At 36.7% G+C, this 20,760-nt stretch overlaps 2 long non-coding RNA genes across 2 annotated transcripts; both read left to right on the forward strand.

Annotated features, from left to right (window-relative positions):
• The first annotated feature begins 880 nt into the window (after window positions 1-880).
• Window positions 881-8,161, forward strand: LOC121319904. The gene is made up of 8 exons (XR_005950766.1): window positions 881-1,276; window positions 4,799-4,899; window positions 5,336-5,544; window positions 5,681-5,740; window positions 6,373-6,482; window positions 6,954-6,998; window positions 7,530-7,603; window positions 8,057-8,161. It is a non-coding gene; the product is annotated as an uncharacterized LOC121319904 (long non-coding RNA).
• Window positions 8,162-10,386: 2,225 nt separating this feature from the next.
• LOC121319903 lies at window positions 10,387-20,111 on the forward strand. The gene is made up of 5 exons (XR_005950765.1): window positions 10,387-10,883; window positions 11,589-11,662; window positions 12,390-12,681; window positions 14,787-14,886; window positions 18,921-20,111. It is a non-coding gene; the product is annotated as an uncharacterized LOC121319903 (long non-coding RNA).
• Window positions 20,112-20,760: the final 649 nt, after the last annotated feature.

A 20,760-nucleotide genomic window follows, 5' to 3' on the forward strand; every position in this document is an offset into this window, starting at 1 on the left:
GATATATAGCCTGCATTACAATATGGAAACTCCAGCTTAACTACTTCTGAACTGGGGTTAAGCATGTAAACACAGTATATATATATATATATATATATATATATATATATATATATATATATATATATATATATATATATATATATATATAAAAATTTGATTAAATTCAATATTTGCGTTATTGCAGTAAGAAACACTCAGAATGATTGTAAAACAAAACAAAAAAAAGGACGAGGTAAAAAGTATGAAAAGGTAATACTATTTAAGGCAGTGTTTTCCAACCCTGTTCCTAGGGGCACACAGTGTCTGCTGGTTTTCGTTCCAACGCAGTGCTCAATTGCTTAATTGAACCGTATCAACAAACAAAGAGCTTGAACATAATGTGAAAATGCCCAGTTAATCACTGTATTAGTTCAATGAAGGGTTCAATTAAGCAATTGAGCTCTGTGTTGGAACGAAAACCAGCAGACACGATGTGCCGCCAGGAACAGGATTTGGAAACACTGATTTAGGGTATAAGAAATAATTGACATCTCATGGATTATGTGTGTTCACAAGCTGGAAAAGCACAGAGTGCTATGAATTTGAAAGAGATTAAAGGTAAGCAGGGCTCTGTTAACTTGACGAGTTGTGCATATATCTACAGGATTATGCAGTGCAGAAAAAGTTTAACTGCCTACTGACATTTTAGTACCACCTTCAGGGTAATTAGAATTTGTACTAAACAATTACCACTAAGGCCTTGTGAAAGAAGGAATGGACTTGTGTGGGAGATACATTTAGGACATGTGTACTGTGTTTTTAACCATATTGTTATTGGTTGGTCCTTTTTAAAGATCCTAGTTTAACCTTCATAGTGCTTCATAGTGCTGTGCATGCATTCATTTTATTTTTTAATTATAAACAGTTTTACCTTACCTTAATAGGTTTTCATGCTGTATATTGCAATTTTTGTTCCCATGTTCAGTCTACCTATGGCACATTGATTATGAATCACCCTGTATATTGAATATTGTTAGAAAATTTGGGTCAGGCATAGCCTGAACAACTGTTCCTATATCTGGAATGTTAAAACCATTGACTAGTAACGCGCATATAGCTTGCTTACTGAAAGTGATTATTGGAAACCTACTTGTTTATTAAATAGGACTATGATTTTCTAAATGTCATATCTAATTTACATTTTGAAAGTGATGCATTACAGGCAGACAAGTAGCTGAGGATTGGGCAATACCCAAGGATAAGTTTGTAACTACACAGACTTCTTCCACCTCAGGTAAGATGGACATTCAGAAAAATTACCTTCATAATTTCACCAGTGGCATATTTCTTAATTTTAATTTGACTGTAACGCTGTTATACTGAAGTGGACTTCTTGGACTGTGATTGTGTAAACACAATAAAAAGCACTTTGTTTTGATGACTTAAGGGGCCACCATACTTTGCAGTACAGGCTTGAAACACACATCAAGGAATAGGGGAGGGACGTTCACTTCCAGAGTTTTTTTTTTTTTTTTTTTTTTTTTAGCTGAGGGGCATTTAGTGTCAAGGGTGGAGACAGTTTACAGGTGCCAGGCAGAGACAAAAGCAGAAACAAAACTTCACAGGAACTTGTTTAGAGCTAACAAAAAGGGAAAACATGTGTTTTAATATACAGAGCACTCCTTTTATAAGAATTACTGATATAAGAGTCAACCGCATATAATGAAACCACTGGGACAAAATAATGTTAACCATGTTAAAATACTCTGCTTGTAAAAATCGAGCAATCCGCTTCTAAAAATCATTTTGGGGCAAACAGAGTGCATGTAGTACAATACTGCATCACATGCAAGGACGTTTACAACCAATACAGCTGTTTTTGAGTTTGACTTTGATCACGTCTTGCGTGATTAGACACGTACACAGCGTTTGCAGTATAATCCCTGTTCCGCAGCGACTTTAAGTAGAAAAAAAGCAAGTTGTGCAGTTTGTGTGTCGACATGGTAGGAAAAAGAAAGACGCGTGACTCCATTGTAAAGGTAGTTTTTTGTGTCCTCTGTCAGTGAGAATGTGTTTTAATAAAGTGAATACACATTCATTGAATACATACTGAGTACAGCCCTGTTGTTGTGTGATACGCGGGTAGAGGGAGGGGTTTGTGTAGCGGCACGGTGAAGGAGGGGGGGTTGTGGAGCTTTGCATCTCCGCTTAGTAAAAAACTGAGATTTGCATCACAGCTGAAAAAAAAGCAAGCCACAGATGCTTAAATGCAGTGGTAGTTGTGACAGTAAAATACTGTACTGTAATGTTATTTTAATTCAAAGGCCGTTGCCAGTAACACTGCATGGCATTTAAACTAGGTACCCTCACGAGACGATCGCCTTTTAAGTATATTGTAGTAAAATAGGATTCTGCAGCCTTGAGTGATCATATAACAAGTTGCTTACTCATAAGGACTTGTTTTGACTTACTGTCCTCAGTGATTGAGCACCATTGAAAAGTTAAACTGATCTTCCATTTTTGTTTGTTTATTTATTTATTTATTAATTACACTAATAAATGATCAAAGGCAATGTGCCAGTTGTTCAGTAACAATTAACAGGTCGCTGTGGGCCACGAAATACGGTGCTAAAACTAATACATTTTTTTAAAGGAATCTCAGGGTGGAATTATTCTGCCTCTGTTTATTCGCTCTTTCACAATAACAACTACTCCAAGCATTCCTGCACTTCACAGACCTCATTTACGTTACAATAGTATCTTATTTTTTTATTTGGGGGCCAGGGGCCAGGTTTGTTATAATGAAGGGCGTTAAAGCGAGGGTGTACTGCATTTCATGAAGTAAATGTATCGGGTATGTTTTTTTTTTCCCTTATTACTGATGATAATGAAATGAATAACTTATTTTATTTCTAAATGTTTATTTTGAGAAAATAAATCAAGAGGGTCCATTACTTGCTTATAAAGACCCTGAGAATAAACATGTATTTTGTCATTGAAATCACTCAGGTGAAGCAATGTCTTGTAACCTGCCCAAACATCAATACTTTTCAACAAACTTTCAGAAAGTATTGTAAGGTCCCTCACATCATAGAATAACTTGTTTTTATACATGATCTCTAAGCAGAATACATATTAAAAAAATGCTTAAGGGGGGGGGGGGGGGGGGGGACTATATATGGTTTCTGAAGTACTTTATAATGTTCCCCTGTGTTCTGGAAAAAGAACACAATTTCCAAGGTGCTACTGTAAAAAATAGATTTTCAGTGAATTTTTATAGGGAGCGAGTCAACTACAGCCAAAAGAATGCCTGGTGCTGGGGAAGCATCCCACTGAAAAATGCTTGGTGCTGAAAGGGTTTAAGCTTAATTGTATTCACAGAGAGCAGAGAATTTTGTTAAATTGAACAATGTTCATCCTGCTTTGGCATTGCATTGATTTTTTTTTTCTTTTCATTCATGATAATCACAAGGACAAAACCTGGCTGGCTGTTTGGCTGTGCCCTTCTTCATAACCATTTTATTTGTAATGGGCCTATGGTTAAATGTATTTATTGCCACTGGTTTCTTTAAAACAATATGATACCACAAACCCCCAGTGTCCTCTGACACATGGCAAGAGTTTCAGACGCTGGACAGGTTTGGGGAAAAAAGCCCTGAAGCATTATTTTGATTTCGGTAATTAGCTGTGGGCTGCCGAAGCCTGTAGTGCCAGGCAGTAGTTATTGCAGGCAGCTGTTTATATCAAACAAATAGTGTTTGTCGTTTGCTGTTCCCATTGATTTCAATAACAAGGGCGTCATTTATACAGTGTTAGGCATGCCGTATATTTTGGGCAAACTCTGCTGTTTGGATCTTGTTATGTGCCATTCACATAGATTTAAATAAAAAAGGCAACACTTTACTGTAGTAAAAGCTTGACAGATCGATCAGTCAGCTGTTAGCACCTCATTATTGAGCGATTGCCCCTGTACTGTACCTTGGCTGTTTAATCCCTGTACGCAGTGTCAGGTTTACAGTTTGAAAAAATCGGTACTGACTGTGACAGCAAGCATGGCTGGAAAGAGTAAAGAGATGAGCATCAGCACGAAAATTCATCGCAAATAAAATGTCTGTTAGATGCTGTGCGCTTGCTAAAGCATGCTTGGAACTCTGTCAGTCAACAAACAATACGATGTTGCTTAAAAAAAGCTGGGTGAGGAGGAGAGTGCTAAGGAAAATACAACCAAAACTAAAACTTTGACAACACCAGAGGAATGTCAGAGATATAATTCTCAGCTGTGTCATCTTAGTAACCAGGACGCTGCACCTGAAACAGACACCGATGACATAAGCGTGCTGCGCTTGTAACACTACGGCATGCCGTGGAGCAGCATCAGGATATAGCCGAATTGATGTTTTAGAAAACGCTGACAGCTTGTCGTCCATAGTTTGCTGGAAACAGTTTACAGTAACGTAGCCTACCTGTACTGTACGTTTCTGCACTTAGATTACTTTTTATTACATTCACAGGTTTTAATAAAAAACATTTTTTTAGTGTAATGCGTATCTTAGTAAAGATTATTAACAGCATACATGCATGTTTGTTTTGTTTACTGTACTGGTGATTGGGGGACATTTTGAACACCAGGTTATTGTGTTAAGAGTTTATACCGTCCATCGCTTACTAAGGACGAATCATATAACCAAACGTGTCTGTTCTAAGCAGCGGTGACTGTACTACATCATTTCTAAAGATGCTTAGATATCATAAAATCTTGAAGGGGGGTGGGGCTGTTTTTTGTTAGTGTGTTTAGATATTTCATGTATTTTGTTAGGAGGCCAAAAGAAAGAAAATAGAGGATCCTGACAGCAGTAATGAAAGTGATGGTGAAGAGATAAAAAAGCCAGCTGACACACTCTCTAACAAGAAAACAAAGTAAGTTACACACTTGTGATGTGCTTGTTTGCTTCTTTTTAGCTTCTGTATTGGAACAATTGCGTTTCTTTGTGTGATTTGTAAAGATTTACAGAAATGCATTTTGCAGATAAATCATTGGCATATGGAGAATATTTTCCAACTTTTTAATAGTTGATCATTCACAGTAGCAAAAATGAATGGTCTTTGGCATATAGCATCCAGTGAAAGGTGGTATTGTATTGGTAGATATTATGATCTTTGAGTTTGAGATAAAGCAGGAAACAAGTTGATATATTTGAACACTCACAGGGAGTTCCAACCTCATCCCTCACACTGAGCTCCTTAATGGGGTTGTTTCTTTCTTGCCCCCCCCCCCCTTAGAGACTGGCATGTATGTGTGAGATTGAGTTTTAGAGCAAGCCTTTTCCAATAGGCTTTTTGCTTTGTGTTTCAGGGCTGAAAATCAGATGGCGAGTTAGGGGGAAGCTGAAGATTCTGGGAATGATCCTGAGAGTTTTAAGGGTATGATTGCATTTGATGATGAGGAGGAGAGTGATGAAGAGGCTGGAGGCACTGGCTCTGATCAGGAGGAGGAGTCTGATCTGAGTGAGCTTGGTTTGGAAGATGAAGACGAAGATGACTGCAGTGACAATGACGATGAAGGTAAAGGTAAAGCTGAAAAAAAAAAAAAAAGGTTATGGTTTGAATAACCCATAAATCAAACTGTTGCAGAAAATAGAAAGCAATGGTACTAACACTCCTCTCTCATTTTATAATGAGCTATGTTTTTTTTACCTAGAAAAGATCAAAGAATAAGAAAGCCCCTCCTCAAGATGTTATTGAAGGGAAAACTTATCAGGTGAGCAACATCATTTTATTGAACAGTTTCTTCCAGTGTTAAAAAAATTAATAGTTAGTAAAGTGTATCATATCTATTTGACTTGGGATCTGAATAGAGGTGGATTTTATTGTACCACTAAGGGTTTCTTTACTTACTCCCCTTTTAAAATGATCTATATGCCTCAGCAATGCTTTTACACCAGTGACACACACCATTAACAGAGCCCAGTAGGGTTGTCAATGTTGGATGAATGTTCTCTTAGTCTTTTATATAACATATTGAATAAAATTGTTTATTAATTTTAAATTAAAATATGTCTGCAGGATAGACAATATGGAATAAACTGTTTTCAAACCTAATTCTGAGAATTTAGATTTTTAAAGCTGTCCCCAGCAGCAATGAGTCTGCATTGGTCAAGTTGTGTGGCATGCTGTGAGTGCAGATGTATTCTGGATAACATCTACTTAGAAGAAAATATGATTTATGGCAATTGTCAAAGAGGAACAGGGAGTATTGATTTTGCCCAGAGGATATTGTCTTGGCTCTCCCCTTGAATAAGCATCACTTTTGTATGCCTCAGCATGTAGTAAGGACCCTTTGGAAATAAGTTGACCTGTATAAATGAATTAAACTATTACTGATTGTTCTAGGAACCTGTCTTTTGACACAGAAGATGATGGGTTAGAGGAGTTTCTTCTGAAGTTTGGAGAACTTAAATATGTCCTTATTGTGCTTCATTTTGATACTGAGGACTCCAAAGGTCAGTTGCTATAGCAATAAAATAAGTAGTACATTGATTTATTGTAAACCATGTTTTTAGGGAGATAGGATTAACAATAGAGGACATTCTTTTTAAGTCAATAATGTAACTAAATTGATCTGTCTGTATGGCTTGTTTCTGAATTAATTTACACAATTCTTTACCACACATCATTGTCCTTCACAGCTCATTAGAACAATAGTTTACTTTAAATTAATTTAAGAATGATGTTGCTCATTTATTAATTCAACAGTTGGTGAGTTTAATGACATTTGAAAATAACAAAATGCCAATGCCTTTACAAGAATGTTCTTTAATAATGTCACCCATTTGCATTAACTTAATGGAATAGTTAGTCATTTTAATATGTTGCCATTAGTTATGATCATTAATGGGCAAGGAGTATGATGTTTAGATGTGCAGTTTTTAAGTTTAAAGATATGTGACAATAATTCTCTATGTTGTCCATAGCCCTTCTGTAACATATGAGACCCTGGAGAGAACTGTTAACATGATGTAAGCATACCAGCTATTAAAGCTGTGCAGCTTCTTTGTCCTGTGCAGGATATCTGAAATTGTCTTTGTTACTCCAAGGGAGTAGTAAGTGTCAACATTAATTAAGCTAGTGTATATGATGAGCCAGTGTAAGTAATTTAGTGAGCAGTGTTCAGAGAGAGGTTATTGCAGACCTTTCCTACTATGATGTGGCTTCAGTGTCATGGAATAAACCAACTGAAATGTGGAATAGGCTAAAAAAAATAGTTAAAGTTCAACATTTTAATTGTTACATTTATTCACTGATATTTTACATTATTCTCAGTGGAAGGGGACAGTCCTTTCTAATTGATAACATTTCTTAATTTTAGAAAACCTTGTAAAATCCCCTAAATACAAATTCAAAAGTGATGGTCAGGTCTCAGGGCTGCTAGCCTCCATATCGACTATGGAAGTGTTCATTCTAAGTTATGTGAAGTGTTCCAAATACTGGACTAACTGTTATAGGTTCTGATGTTGGTTTTAACCCTATACCTGTTTGTTTTTTGACAGGTTGTGTCTTTACCCAGTTTAAGACAAAAGAAGCTTCAGAAAAGTGTATTGCTGAAGCTCAGGATGAATCTGAGGTAAGGAGATAAGTAAAACAAACATTATCATAGCCAATATGTCGCTATGAGGTTCATACAGGTTGTATTTTATGTTCTCACTACTGAAAGATTTTGGAACTAATGCTTGCGCTTTTGTGTCTGCAGATAGGTTTGATAGGTTATATTGTGCTATTTGAAATTTTTACATCCAACTTCAAATGAGTGCATTGATTGAATCATTTGGTTGAAAAATGTGCATGTTTTTGCATATGATCCATAATTGGCCTCATTGAAATCACGTTTCATTGAAATCCAACGACCAGAGTAACTGCGTTGCACAGCATAACCCTGGCAAAAGGGATATACAGTAGTGGAGGCGTAGTGCCATTATTCAATTATCAGTTATTCAATTGGAAATGCTGTTATGTATGTACATGTTTGCCTAAATACAACCTGCATCATTGTAACTGTATAATTAAATAATCTCAATAGAACGGAGGTCTGAAAGTAGACGGCAGGACGTTGAACATTGTCTTGGCAGTCAGTCGGGTGGATGCTATGAAGCCCACAGGAACATGGAACTTATACCTGGCGAGAGACGGCTGTAAGTGTCAAATTTGATTTACATTATTATTTACAGTATCTGCTTTTAAAAGCTGTAAAATACTACATTGACAAAGGTAAAGTAGAACAACCTTTGTTCCATGCACAGCTTGCAAGCATCAGTGTAGTACTTTTACAGTAGTGCTAAAATAGAATTCTTAGTTGAGTAGAAGTGTAAATAGTCCTTTTCTACAACAATTTTAAAGCTACTTTGTAATGCGATTCACTTTGGAACCTGGGAATATTAAATCTTTACAACCTTCAATTTTGCAAAAACAAAAATGATTTGCTGCAGTGTCCCTTGGTTCTCCCAGACATCCACAAATAGTTACCCTCCCCACTGCAAATGTTAATAGACCTTTTGAATGCTGAATTAAATCTGTAAGAAGCGGAAGTTAATGTAAAAGAACCTCAAGTCAATGCATCCCTTAAATTACCGGTTGTGTACTCACAGGGAACTATGTTTAATTCCCTAAACGAGCCGGCATGCAGATTTGTTTTCAGAGAGTGTGTGTGTGTGTGTGTAAAATTATTTAATATTTCATTTACAGTTATCTGTGCAGAAACCAAAGCAGCTGAAGAACTGAATGCAGCTAACCTTGCCAAGAGAATACGGGTAAGCACTTCGAACTAGGACTGAATACAGGGTTGGGTTATTGGAGGTCTTAATCTAGACAATAATTTAGAAATGATTTAAACAATTTCAGCTAAAAGTTGGGAAAGTTTCACACATAGGCAATTCCCACAGACGATAGTGTTATAAATGTCTAAGCAGTGTAATCATTCAGCAATAGTTAATACTAAAAGCGAGACTTGCAAGCTTCTTGTCAGGTAGACAGTAGATTTGTCTTCATTTCTTGAGTATTGGAATCTGGGGATACAGTATTCACAGATGTATGTGGTCTATCTTTACATGCTGTATACATTTTTATCTAGAAAATTGCTTATCTAATTGGGATAATTTGAGAGTATGATGACTGATGGCTCTGATTGTGTATTTATAGCATGGCAGGAATGTGCTTGCAAAAAAATTGGTTTCTTTTAACTCATTTTTACAATTGTGCTTTTCTTTTTAGTTTGAAGAACTCAAATGACAGAAGTTGAAGAATGTCAATATTTTTGTCTCAAGCAAGGCTGTGTATTCACAACATACCTGAGTCCATGGAGAAAGAACAGTTAAGAACTGTGTCTAAAGGCAGCTGGGGGAGGTAAGGACGTGCAGATAAATGAGGTGAGAGAAACTATTTTGCTTGCAAGGCTAAAAATGTTTGTCAGCATTCTGACTACCGTCTATCATAAATGAGGGCCTTGTGTGTTTTAGCCTCAAGTATATAGTTTTTAAAATATTTTTTTAAATGTAAAAGAAGGCTACCCGTGTTTCCAGTAAAGGCATTGTAATAAGAATGCTACTTGAGAGCAGGAAGAATATTCCTGTTATTCATTGCCTTTTTCTTGACTTCATAAGCTTGGTGCAGAACATAATTTTGAAAAATATACTGCTTTAGCAATTGAATAGGAAATTGTTTGACTGGCATGCTTTTGGGTGTGGATTGTGTACAGTGTACCGTTAAAAACAGATGTATAAGCTGTCCAAGTTGCTGATGAACATTTGGTTACCACAGTGAACTGCTGCTATCTCAGTTTGAAATGTTAGCCCTATTGAATTAAGTCCTATGAATACAAGATTGTTTTGCCAAGACATTAGTTGCAATCTGTTTTGCATTTTTTTAAATGTATTTATTTATTTTTAGTTGGTGCAAAAAAAAAGAAAACGGGACAAGGTTACACTGAACCTTTTCTCGTTGTGTTTGTCTAGAACAGTGAAATGTTCAGTCTCACGAGAGGGGTTGATCGTTCCAGGGTGCCTTGCGGCAAAGGCAGTGGATTGTCATTGTCCATCTCCGTAGCATAACTGCCCTCAAAAATGTAATTGGTTTCTGTTTAATTGTATGCTTTATCTTGCCTTGAAGGGTGTCCTACATTTCCTTCTATCCGTCACTGTGTTTTTAACTGAGTGAAAGCTCTAAAGTTTAGTAAGATTTGTGGTAGCACAAATTCACCACTAGATGGAGTAGTGTTTTACTTTTATGTCTCTCCACAAAACTGTCACCATGTTTGCTTGAATCAGACAATTTGTTCACATTTTTTGTTAGTTAATATAAACTTTCCTTTTAGCTTGTTAATTGGTAAATGTGCAGGTTTTAATGCCCCCCCCCCCCCCCTCCCACACACAATGTATTTAAAGCCCATAGGGATAAACTTTGCTTGTTGTTGGTGTGCTTGTCAGTTAGTAACATAAAAATACCTGGTATTGGAAAATATTGCAGTAGGTGAAACTTCATGTTTTAAAATGAGTTTTGGTTACTTTGTGGATAGCTCATTTAGAATCATATCACATGTGGTTCTTTAGTAATTTAGAGATTCCATAATAATCTTGGGCACCTGTTCCAGTGCGTTTAAACTCCTACAATAAATATTTGTTAAGTCCATCGCCCAGTATGGAGAATGGGTGTCTGAATAGGAGAGCAGATGCTTTTCCTAACATTTAAAATGTGTGTGTTTCCAGTGTCGTGTGATGTGTGACAGGAGTTCTCAGACTGGGAAGGCTTTAGGACGTTCACTTGGCTATGCCTTCATAGACTTCTCGGAACATGAGCCCACCCTCAAAGTTCTATGACACTTGAACAATAACCCAAACATATTTGAGCCAGAGATGGTCAGTAAGTTTTTTGGCTTTACTAAAATGAGTTGGGTAGTCAATAACTTTAAATATAGTATAGGACCACTCAGAAACCAAGTATGTGTGTGTGGGGGAGGTTTTTACATTCCCCCCCCCACATACTTTGTATTTGCAGAGTTAATGCTTTGTTTATTAATGACAGATTAATAAACGGGGAAGTGAAACCCAACAAGAAATAGAGCAAATATTAGGTTTGGCAATCACTATTCTGGTAAAGCAGTATTCCTGTTATAAAAACAGGTCAATTATAAATTGTGTATGTGTATAGTACAAACTAACACAATTCATCTTATAGATTGAAGAAGTGTTAGATTTTTTAATGTCATGTGTCTTTACCAATGTAGAACTGCACTGAAATATGGTTGGTATGGCTCACCCTTATTTATTTTGCACGTGTCTGTTTTAGTTCTTTGGTCAAGCCATATTTTCAGTTGAGTCTGATTTTTATGGTACTCAAAAATCATGAAATTTAACCTGATTTAATTTCTAGTGTCCTGCATTGATTTTAGGCTGAACTCTGTATTCAGATTTAGGCAACCTAATGATTATTCCCTGTTCAAAAATAAATAAATAAACTCAAACATAGGGTGTGATGCTGCCACATGTAAAGTAAATGTTTTATATATTCCTATACATTAAAGTATTTTAAACGTTTAATCGCCAAATGCCATTTTTTCTCAGAGACCTATTATGGAGTTTTCCTTGAAGATAAGAGAATGTTAAAAATAAAGGAAATGAGAGCACTGAAAAACCAGGTATGAAAATGCTCTTCATGTCATGTCCGCTGTGTAAGGGCCTTAAGTGAGTAAAAGCTTGACATTGCTTGTTTGTGCTGCCCCTGAACTGTTTTTTAAAAAGTTTATGCAGTTGAGTTATAGTTGGTTTAGTGGAGTATTTCAATACCATTTTCAGTATTTAAACTCCAGTTCCAGTATCCATATAGTGACTTTAAAGAAATACTGCATAACAAAAATTGCCATGCTAAAATATCGTTTATCACAAGTTTTATTACAAGGTTACTTCCTTAAAGAAGCTAGAAGTATATTTTGCCATAATTTAAAAATTGCTATTTGTATTTGGGCCTGGTTCCAAACATAAAACAATTTGTTAAAGATGACAGATTAACACAGGGTACGAGTTGGTCGTTTTTATAGCTGACACTAGAGGATAACAAAACACAATATAAAGCACTGGCAATACTGGAATAAAGGACCATTTGCGTTTGTCAAAATGGGTCAGGTAAGCAAATTCTATAAAATGTTTTTTTTCAAACATGTAATTCCTGCATGCCGATTGCTTTACTTTAGCAGAAATTCCATTATTGTGGAAAACAATTTGCCCTAAATACCTGATCAATTCTAACTTCCCAGCCGGCATTACACCTGGCATTGAACAAATCATTAAAAAACTAAAATATTAACCGAAGATAAAAAAAAAAGTCCTTTGGAGATTATTCACCCCTTATCTCTTATCACCATACAGAAAAAGGTGAAGCACACGGTGGGCTTAGAAGGGGATAAGAAAGCCCCCAATATCTCTGATAAAAATAAAAAGCCAAGGCAAGATAATGGTAACAGCAGAGAGAGATGACTTGAGACATTCACACACAGAGGAGTGGACAAGGAGGGCAATTCACACACAGAGGAGTGGACAAGGAGGGCAATTTCTGGTCAGGATTCGTCACCAAACCAGGTGTGGAGGTGGAAGAACTGCCTAGTGGCAAGAAGCGCAAGAAGGTCCTTCCCCTTCCCTCACACAGAGGCCCTAAAATCAGGTTAGAAAGGAGGCTGCATCGTAAGGGCCTGGCTTGTGTTTTCCACATAAGGATTCTTTAGTTTACACTTTTAAGTTGTTTTTAATGTCGATTTGTTATTAGCAAAGTCACTGCTATTTGTGCACAGGGATAAGTCATCTTCAGTACATGAATGTTACAGTTTTAATCTCATCAGAATAACCTCCATTCTTGAATGTAAACTTGGAATGACAAGACAGATGGTGTTCAGTTGGCGTAATAGTGTAGTGTTCACAAATGGTTAATGTTTGAGTGGTGGTGTATAATAGCAGATAACGTCTCTTGAATTATTTTAATATAGCAATAATGTCATTGTTCTTTGGCACTGTAGTTCTCATCGGCACTGAACAAATAGTATGATACAAATTACACTATGTAACACAATTTTTGTTCCTGGGTAGTAAGTGTTATTTCCTAATTGCTTATGCCTCAAAAGTATAGAAAATGGCTATTATTCCCCACAAACTTTGCTTTTGTGACAAGGACAGTGATATTTCAAAATATCACTATTTCCAACGGGAAAACGGGCGAATGTGTGTCTTTTCGTTCACATAAAGTCAGAAAAAAACAACATATGAATCCAAATTAACATGTATTTATACTAAAGTAATACAAAAATGACTACAAAAGATTTAGAAGTGTGTAGTTTTTCGAGATTTATGATTATACTGTATTTACAGTATAATCGCAAATTTTTTCGCAAAAAAAAAAGCAAAGTTTGTGGGGAATAATAGCCATTTTCTATACTTTTGAGGCATAAGCAATTAGGAAATAACACTTACTACCCAGGAACAAAAAAAAAAAAAAAAAAAAAAAAAATTGTTACACGGTGTTATAATACCTGAAAACACTGATGATGTTATTGTTATTATTATTGTTGATTTATTTTGATGATTCAAATGGTTGTCCATACACACTAACACCAGCTTCTATTCAAAACTTTTCTGTGTTTTGTTTTTTTGTGCTACCACATTGCTTCTGAATTATTGACCCTAAATATTTTAGTCACAGGGGCCTGATGCTAAGGTTATAATTTCAATATACTTTTTATTGACAACAGGGGAAAAAAAACAAAAAAACAGAGCACTCTGCAAATGGTAAACAACATTGCTCACTGGAACTTTCTTTGGAAAAAATAAATTGTTTACATTCTTAGCTTATTATATTGCGTAATGGGAGGCTTTTAGGAAAACATAACTTTCCAATGCAGTAATTTCAGTCTACCCTAGTATCCTGTTTATCACATGACCAGTTTAATTCCAGAGTGCATTTTGTTTAACACTACATCATTCATCGGGGGGGGGTGGGGGGGAGGATTTTTAACACAGTTCTGATAAAGGTCATTGCATATTGCATTATTACTTTAGAGTCATTGACATGCTCTACCAATAGATAGATTAACCTCAATTTCAAATAATCTAATTGGTTAACACAATGCTATACATAAATAAGAATTATAGTAGTTACTTGAAAATAATAGTTTGAACATCATCCTTTTCCCTATGCAAATAACCCTATATAGGTGATTCCATTCTTAGTAAGAATGGTTACCTCCCATATTTGCTCATTGAGCTTCAGATCATCCATAAATTTGAAATGGAGACTGATCACTATATACATTAGGCAGTCATGTTTCACACATATACAAGACATTTATACCTTGTAAACAAATGGCAACCCATGCCATTAATTTCCCCTCAAGATACGTTCTGTAGATGTTACACTAGATGTGACTCATCAACTCAATCATCCGAGCAGTAGCATTGACTTGTCTTTAGTCACTCACAAGCCTTCCAGTTGCTCTGGCTGAGTTACTTGCATCAGTCCTTAAAATCAGAAAAAGTGGTTTGACATTAAAATGACTACTTAACAGAATAGTAATTTGAATGTCATTGATTTGTGACCAAATCAAAGTATTTTCATTTTAAGAACCTCTTGTGATATACAAACTACATGGGACTGTCAAAGAAAGTGTTGCACTCGCAACTCACAATGTCCTTATTACATATCCTGTATTATCACTTTTTTCTCTTTATTATCTTACTGCAACGCATTTTGACATCTGAATTTTTCTTTTATCTTTTCAGAAAAAGGGATAAAGGAAAACCACAGCTACCATAACCAACAAAAACCAAGAACCACCCCAGCAGAAAAGAAAATGTTCAACAAATGCTTCCAGTCAAACAGGTACATTAACTTCTAGCATTAGAATTTATACTCCAGGTGATAACCAAGGAAGTACAGTTGGCTAAAAGATACCAAAGGGTTTTTGAATTGAGAAAAATGTAACTAACCCATAGAAAATAGCTGTAAAACTGGGGCATAATATTTCAGCAGTTGCTGTATTATTTAACATGCTTTACAGGAGCTTTGAGGACTTTTTTTTTTTTTTTTTTTTTTTTAAGGATTAGAGTAAAAGATTATAGTGTACTGAGCGGGACTGAACAATACAGCATAGTTTTTATTATTATTGATTTTACATCTCCCATTTTTTACCCAGCCATCTCCCATTTTTTACCCAGCCATTATTCTCTCTCCAACCCCCCCCCCCCCCCCACAAAATAATACCACTCACCCAGAGTGTGGGATGAATATATTATTTTATTATTATTTTTTATTGTTATTGATACCCCAGTGCCAGTTATTCAGCCATGCTTTAAAGAGAGAACAAGGTAAAGAAAACAGCTCCAGGTTATGAACATACAACAGAAAGGGCTGCCAGTCTTTGTAAAAGGAGTCAGTGGATCTGCGCAGTGTATACTTAATTTTCTCTAGTTTTAGGAGGTACGTTAGATCTCTGATCCAGTGAGTGTGTGAAGGTGGGGCAGCTGACTTCCAGTTAGGTAGTATCAGGCGTGTAGCCAGCAAGGACGTAAAGGCCAGGGTGCTTCTGTGCAAATTGGACATGGGGACATCATTAGGCATTACACCAAAGAGTGCAGTCGGGGGTATGCTCAATATGTGTCTGCACCATTTTAGAATAATCTTAAAAATAGAAGTCCATAGGGGACTCAGTCTGGGACAGGACCAGAACATATGCAGGAGGGATGCTGGAGCTTGTTTGCATCTGTCACAGGTCGGGTCTAAGTCTGGATAGATCTTAGCCTCTTAGCCAATTTCAATTTAGATAGGTGAACACGATTTAAAACTTTGAACTGTATTAACCCATGCTGGGTGCAGATGGAGGAAGAATGGAATTCCAGTCATTTTCAGAGATAGCCAGGCCCAAATCCTGTTCCTAAGCAGATTTCAATGCGGACAGGGAGGGACAAGAGAAAGAAAGTACGATTACAAATTTTGGAGTTAAAGATGGGCTTCACAGAAGGATCAGGGGGCAAGATTGGGAACTGGGTGGTCTTAGTATGCATGAAGTCCCTGACCTGTATATGACAAAAAAAAGTTGCTCAGAGGAATCAAAAGTTTTATCGATGTACAAATCCTTGAGAGTTGTAAGACCAGCTCTGTGACAGGCGCGAAAGGCCAGATCATTTACGGGGGGGGGGGGTTGATTTATGTCAATAGGGCAAGCATAAGCATATTTTGTAAGCCTAAATTCACTCCAAATTCTAAGAGTGTCGGACTAGAATGTTAGCACTGAAGCGGGATGTAAAGAGGGGGAGGGTGGAACATAACAACACCGGTAAGGAAGTACATCTACAGGAGACTGCCTCTGTATAGAGCCATTCAGGAGCACTTTTTTGGAGGTGAGAATGTAACCAGTAGGAAAGGTTGTGAATGTTAGCTGACCAGTAATTTAAAATAAAATTTAAAACTTTTATTGAAGTTTAGTTTATAGCCAGAAAAATTGCTAAATTTGTTGAGGATTGAAAGAACCTGAGCGATTGATGAGCTGGGGTCAGATATGTAAAGAAGAAGGTCACCTGCATACAGAGAGACCTTTTGTTCCCGGCCTTCCAGAACCACACTCCAGACTGCTTGGTCATTGTGTAAGCAGATTGCGAGGGGTTCAGCAGTGATGCTCATTGGAGAAAGTGGAGAAGAGGGCAGCGCTGCCGAGTGCCATGTTGTAGAGGGAAGTAAGTAGAAATGGAGGCGTTTGTATGAACTGAAACTAATGGAGATGTATAGAGCAGTTTGACCCAAATCCAAACCTCTGAAGAGTAGTAAACAGATCAACATTCCCATTCAACATGGTCAGATGCTTTTTCAGCGTCAAGAGAAATAACCACCCCTGATGTGGGAGAGGTTGACTGTATAAATTATATTCAAAAGGCATCTGAGTTTAGAAAGGGAATGTCTCTCCTGTATGAAACCAGTTTGGTCAATGGAAATTATATAGGAAAGTACAGCTTCAAGGCGATGTGCTAATACCTTGGCGAGGATTTTTACATCCACATTTAGGAGGGAAATTGGGCGATAAGCTCCACATTCCAAGGGATCTTTTATTCTGTTTTTAAAATCAAAGATATTGAGGCCTGACAAAGTGTTAGAGGAAGGGAACGAGATGTGAATGATTCAGAGAACATTGAGCCTAGTATAAGGGAGAGTTGAGCAGAAAATGTCTTCAAAAATTCAATGGGAAACCCATACAGCCCAGGAGGCTTGCCACTTTGTAACAAGCTGATTGCTCTGGATATCTCATTTAGAGAGAAGGGTTCTTCCAGGTGGGCCATCGATTCAGAATTGATAGTTGGGTATCAGATTTATCAAATAAATTATCTACAAGTGAGGGGTCAGCTAAAGATTCCGATCTATAGAGGTTTGCATAAAAAATTTAGAACTCTTATTTGAGGAATCAGAGGACTGGCAAAGCTGGTGAGCTAGGATCTTATGGGCTCTGTCACCATATTCATATACTTTGTCGTGATCTTAATAACATTTGTTCTGTCTGTCTTGAGGATAAAAGGTCAAATTCAGTCTGAAACATCAAACGCGCCTTGTATAAATCAGGGGTGGGAGAAACGGCATATTTTCGATCCAATTGCAAAATGAGGTCTGACAGTTTAGACAGCCTCTCAGTCCGACTATTAATTTAGGCTGTGTAAGAGATTATATGCCCTTGCAGGTAGGCTTTCAATGTATCTCAGAGTAACGGCAGAGATTCAAGACGCAGAGTTAGTGTCAGAGAAAAAAGTTATTTCATTAGTTGCAAATTGAACAAAATCCTTGTTTGACATCAAAAGAGGACCCAAGCACCAGGACCTGCGCAGTGAATCTGGTTTGGTATGGCTAATTCTAGGATCAATGGTGCATGATCAGATATTACAATGCCATTGTAGGTACAATGCCATTGTATGAGTCTCCTGAAGGAAAGCAGTGCCAACCCATAGTTGCCAGAGATGTGATAGGATTTTATTACGCTTACCTGAGTGATTTTAAACCCTTAACATTCCAGCTAATAAAATTATAAGGACGTCCACCTCCACTGAACGACCTACTGGTATTCACGATAGTGAAATAGATGTTTCAGATATTTACATTGAAATGCACAGACTTTGTTTAGCTGTGACCAAAACTGTAAATATTTCAACAGAGAGAGCTTCGAAGGCCTATAGCACTGGATATGCAGCTTTTAAAGTATTATCATTTACTTATTTGCATAACAAAATATCTTGATGATAAATAACATGTTTATGTGATGAATGACAAGTACACTTTCCCCTATAAAGCATATAAATAAAAACTAAGATAGCTGTAGTTTTGTTAAGTAGTGTTTTTATTTGAAGAACGTTAATGGACATCGAAAGCCATGCCATAGTGGGGGAAACATACTGCACAACTAGCACACAGAATATAAATTGTAGTAATCCGTACTTTAGCTGGAGGGACCTTTGTTGCTATTACAGGGTTCTAATTCAACATAATGTTTTTGCATTAAAGTGAACTTGACAAAGGGTAAACGTGTTTTCAAATCCTACTTGTGTTGGTATTGTGATTAGTGCTGGGTAACACATCAGTTATGTGCTGTTCAATTAAGGAATGCTGTGGTGATTGTTATTGATGAAGCAACTGGATGGCTCAATTTGCAGTTTAAAACACAATGCCTCAGGGAATGGCAGAACGACTTTCTTTGCAACAGACTGTTTTACTTGAATGTGTTTACTGAATGATTAGACAGATTTTCTCTTTCCTCCTGCATTGCTTGTTGTCCACATTCAAGGTCTTTGTTTTTATTTATAACCATGGTGTTTCCTAGTTCCTAATGTAAGGAGATCATCCTCCTTGTTCTCAGTGGATTGTTTTTTTTTTGTTGTTTACAGGCACCCAAGAAGAGAACTTTCAGAAACAAAGAGGATGATGTTGAACAGTACAAAAAGAGAATTCTGAGAAATCCCAAGTCGTCTATTGTGAAAAAGAGCAAATGGTTCAGTTAAAACTTCACTGAAGTATTTTACCATTACTATTGCAGTAGAAAACCAATTCAGTGTGGTCCTACAGTTCTACATTCTCAACTCCAAACTGACTTTTTCAGACATTGCAACAAGAAGATAGAAAGTGCATTATTTTGTTATTCTTCTAATTGATTTGCCACGTTATTCTATAAAAGTAGTAAAAAAGAAACCAACAGTTTCTTTTGCTCTTATGAAAATTAAGTTCAGCAAAGTGCCATTTTTTTAGGAATGAAAAAACAAAACAAACTTGTTTGATGCATGAAGTTTTTTTTTATAATTAACACACAAAATGCTTTGCAATTTTAAAACGCTGGGGCCTTACTAATACGGCACTTTACTGCGAATGCATTGTTAATTGTTGAGTAATATCCGTCCATCTGTCCGTCCATCCATCTAAAATAAGCTTTTGCATGACAGATACCCTTTGTATGTAGTACACATCATATCATGGAAGGTTTGCATTCTTTATCAGCATTGTCTTGGTAATAAACCCTCTAGATACAATAGCATTATGCACATTATTGGTTACTGCAGGAGCAAATTTGGACCTTAGTGATATTTAAATTTTTTTTTAAAGGTTTGAGGTTCCTTAAGCCCTTTACGACTTTCACTGTCTTCATGACACCTATACTGATCAGCCAAAGGTTTTGCACCAGGGTACAATTTGTTAATGTTGTTGTGGCATATTAACACCTCCCCCATGTGATTCCTTGGATTACGGGCACATTGTGTCAATCCACATCTTGTGACCATTTAGGATTTTAAAGTTGGAAGTTGCTCAATAGTTTGTGCTGTTATGACATTTCAGGTATTTTTTAAGATTATTTCTTGGATATTTTTGAGACTTCAGGTCTCTTGGGTGCACAACTGCTGGCCAGTTTTCAAGTCCCTTTGAATAAAAACAGCTACATGTTCACTACAAAATTGTTTAAATGGATAAGAACTGTATTATTGTAATAGCCAATACTCACATTTCAAAGGTTTCGACATTTGGATGTTGTAAGGTACCAGGGAGGGGGTTAAAATCCTTCCCTGCTAAAAACCTTGTGAGAATGCACATTTGGGTATTATGGGGTTTAATTGTGTAATTGTTTAATTGTTTAGTAATCCCCTGCACCTGATGGTAGTTGTAAATTAGAGCCAGGTGCAGGGTATTTAAGAGAGACAGGCAGTCTGTTCCAGGTTGCTGTGCGTAGGGAGGCAGAAGGTGTGGTCTGCTTCCAAGCAGTCAAGGTAAAGTGCTGTGTTAAACCTGTGTTTGGGTTACAGGTAAACAGCTTAGCTGTCCTGGTTGAGTTAGGTTCCAGACTGTACAGTTAGTGCTCCAAGAAGGAGCTAGGTGTTTGTTTGTTTCGTTTAATTTATTTGATTGGTGTTTATTAAAAGTGCGTGTCAGCACTTAAATCAATTCCATTTCTGTGTCCTGGGTCTACTTTGAAAGGGGCAACGAACGTGAAAAGTGAAAGGATCGATTACAATGTCTTCTGATTCATTAAAAATGGGATTTAAATAGGATTTTTCATGCATCCTGTAATAGTGTAGCTGCCGGCATTGGAAAGCTTCACTAAATATGTTTGGTGTACTATTAGAAAAATGATAGCCCTTATTGGACCTGTTAATGTTTCTGTTAAAATGTCTGGAAATGCTAGCTACTTTATTGGCTTTGCTTTTTTTAAGCAGTTATTAAACCCTCCCTTCTATCTGTCTC

This window comes from Polyodon spathula, chromosome 8, assembly GCF_017654505.1.
Source record: "Polyodon spathula isolate WHYD16114869_AA chromosome 8, ASM1765450v1, whole genome shotgun sequence".
Classification (NCBI taxonomy): domain Eukaryota; kingdom Metazoa; phylum Chordata; class Actinopteri; order Acipenseriformes; family Polyodontidae; genus Polyodon; species Polyodon spathula.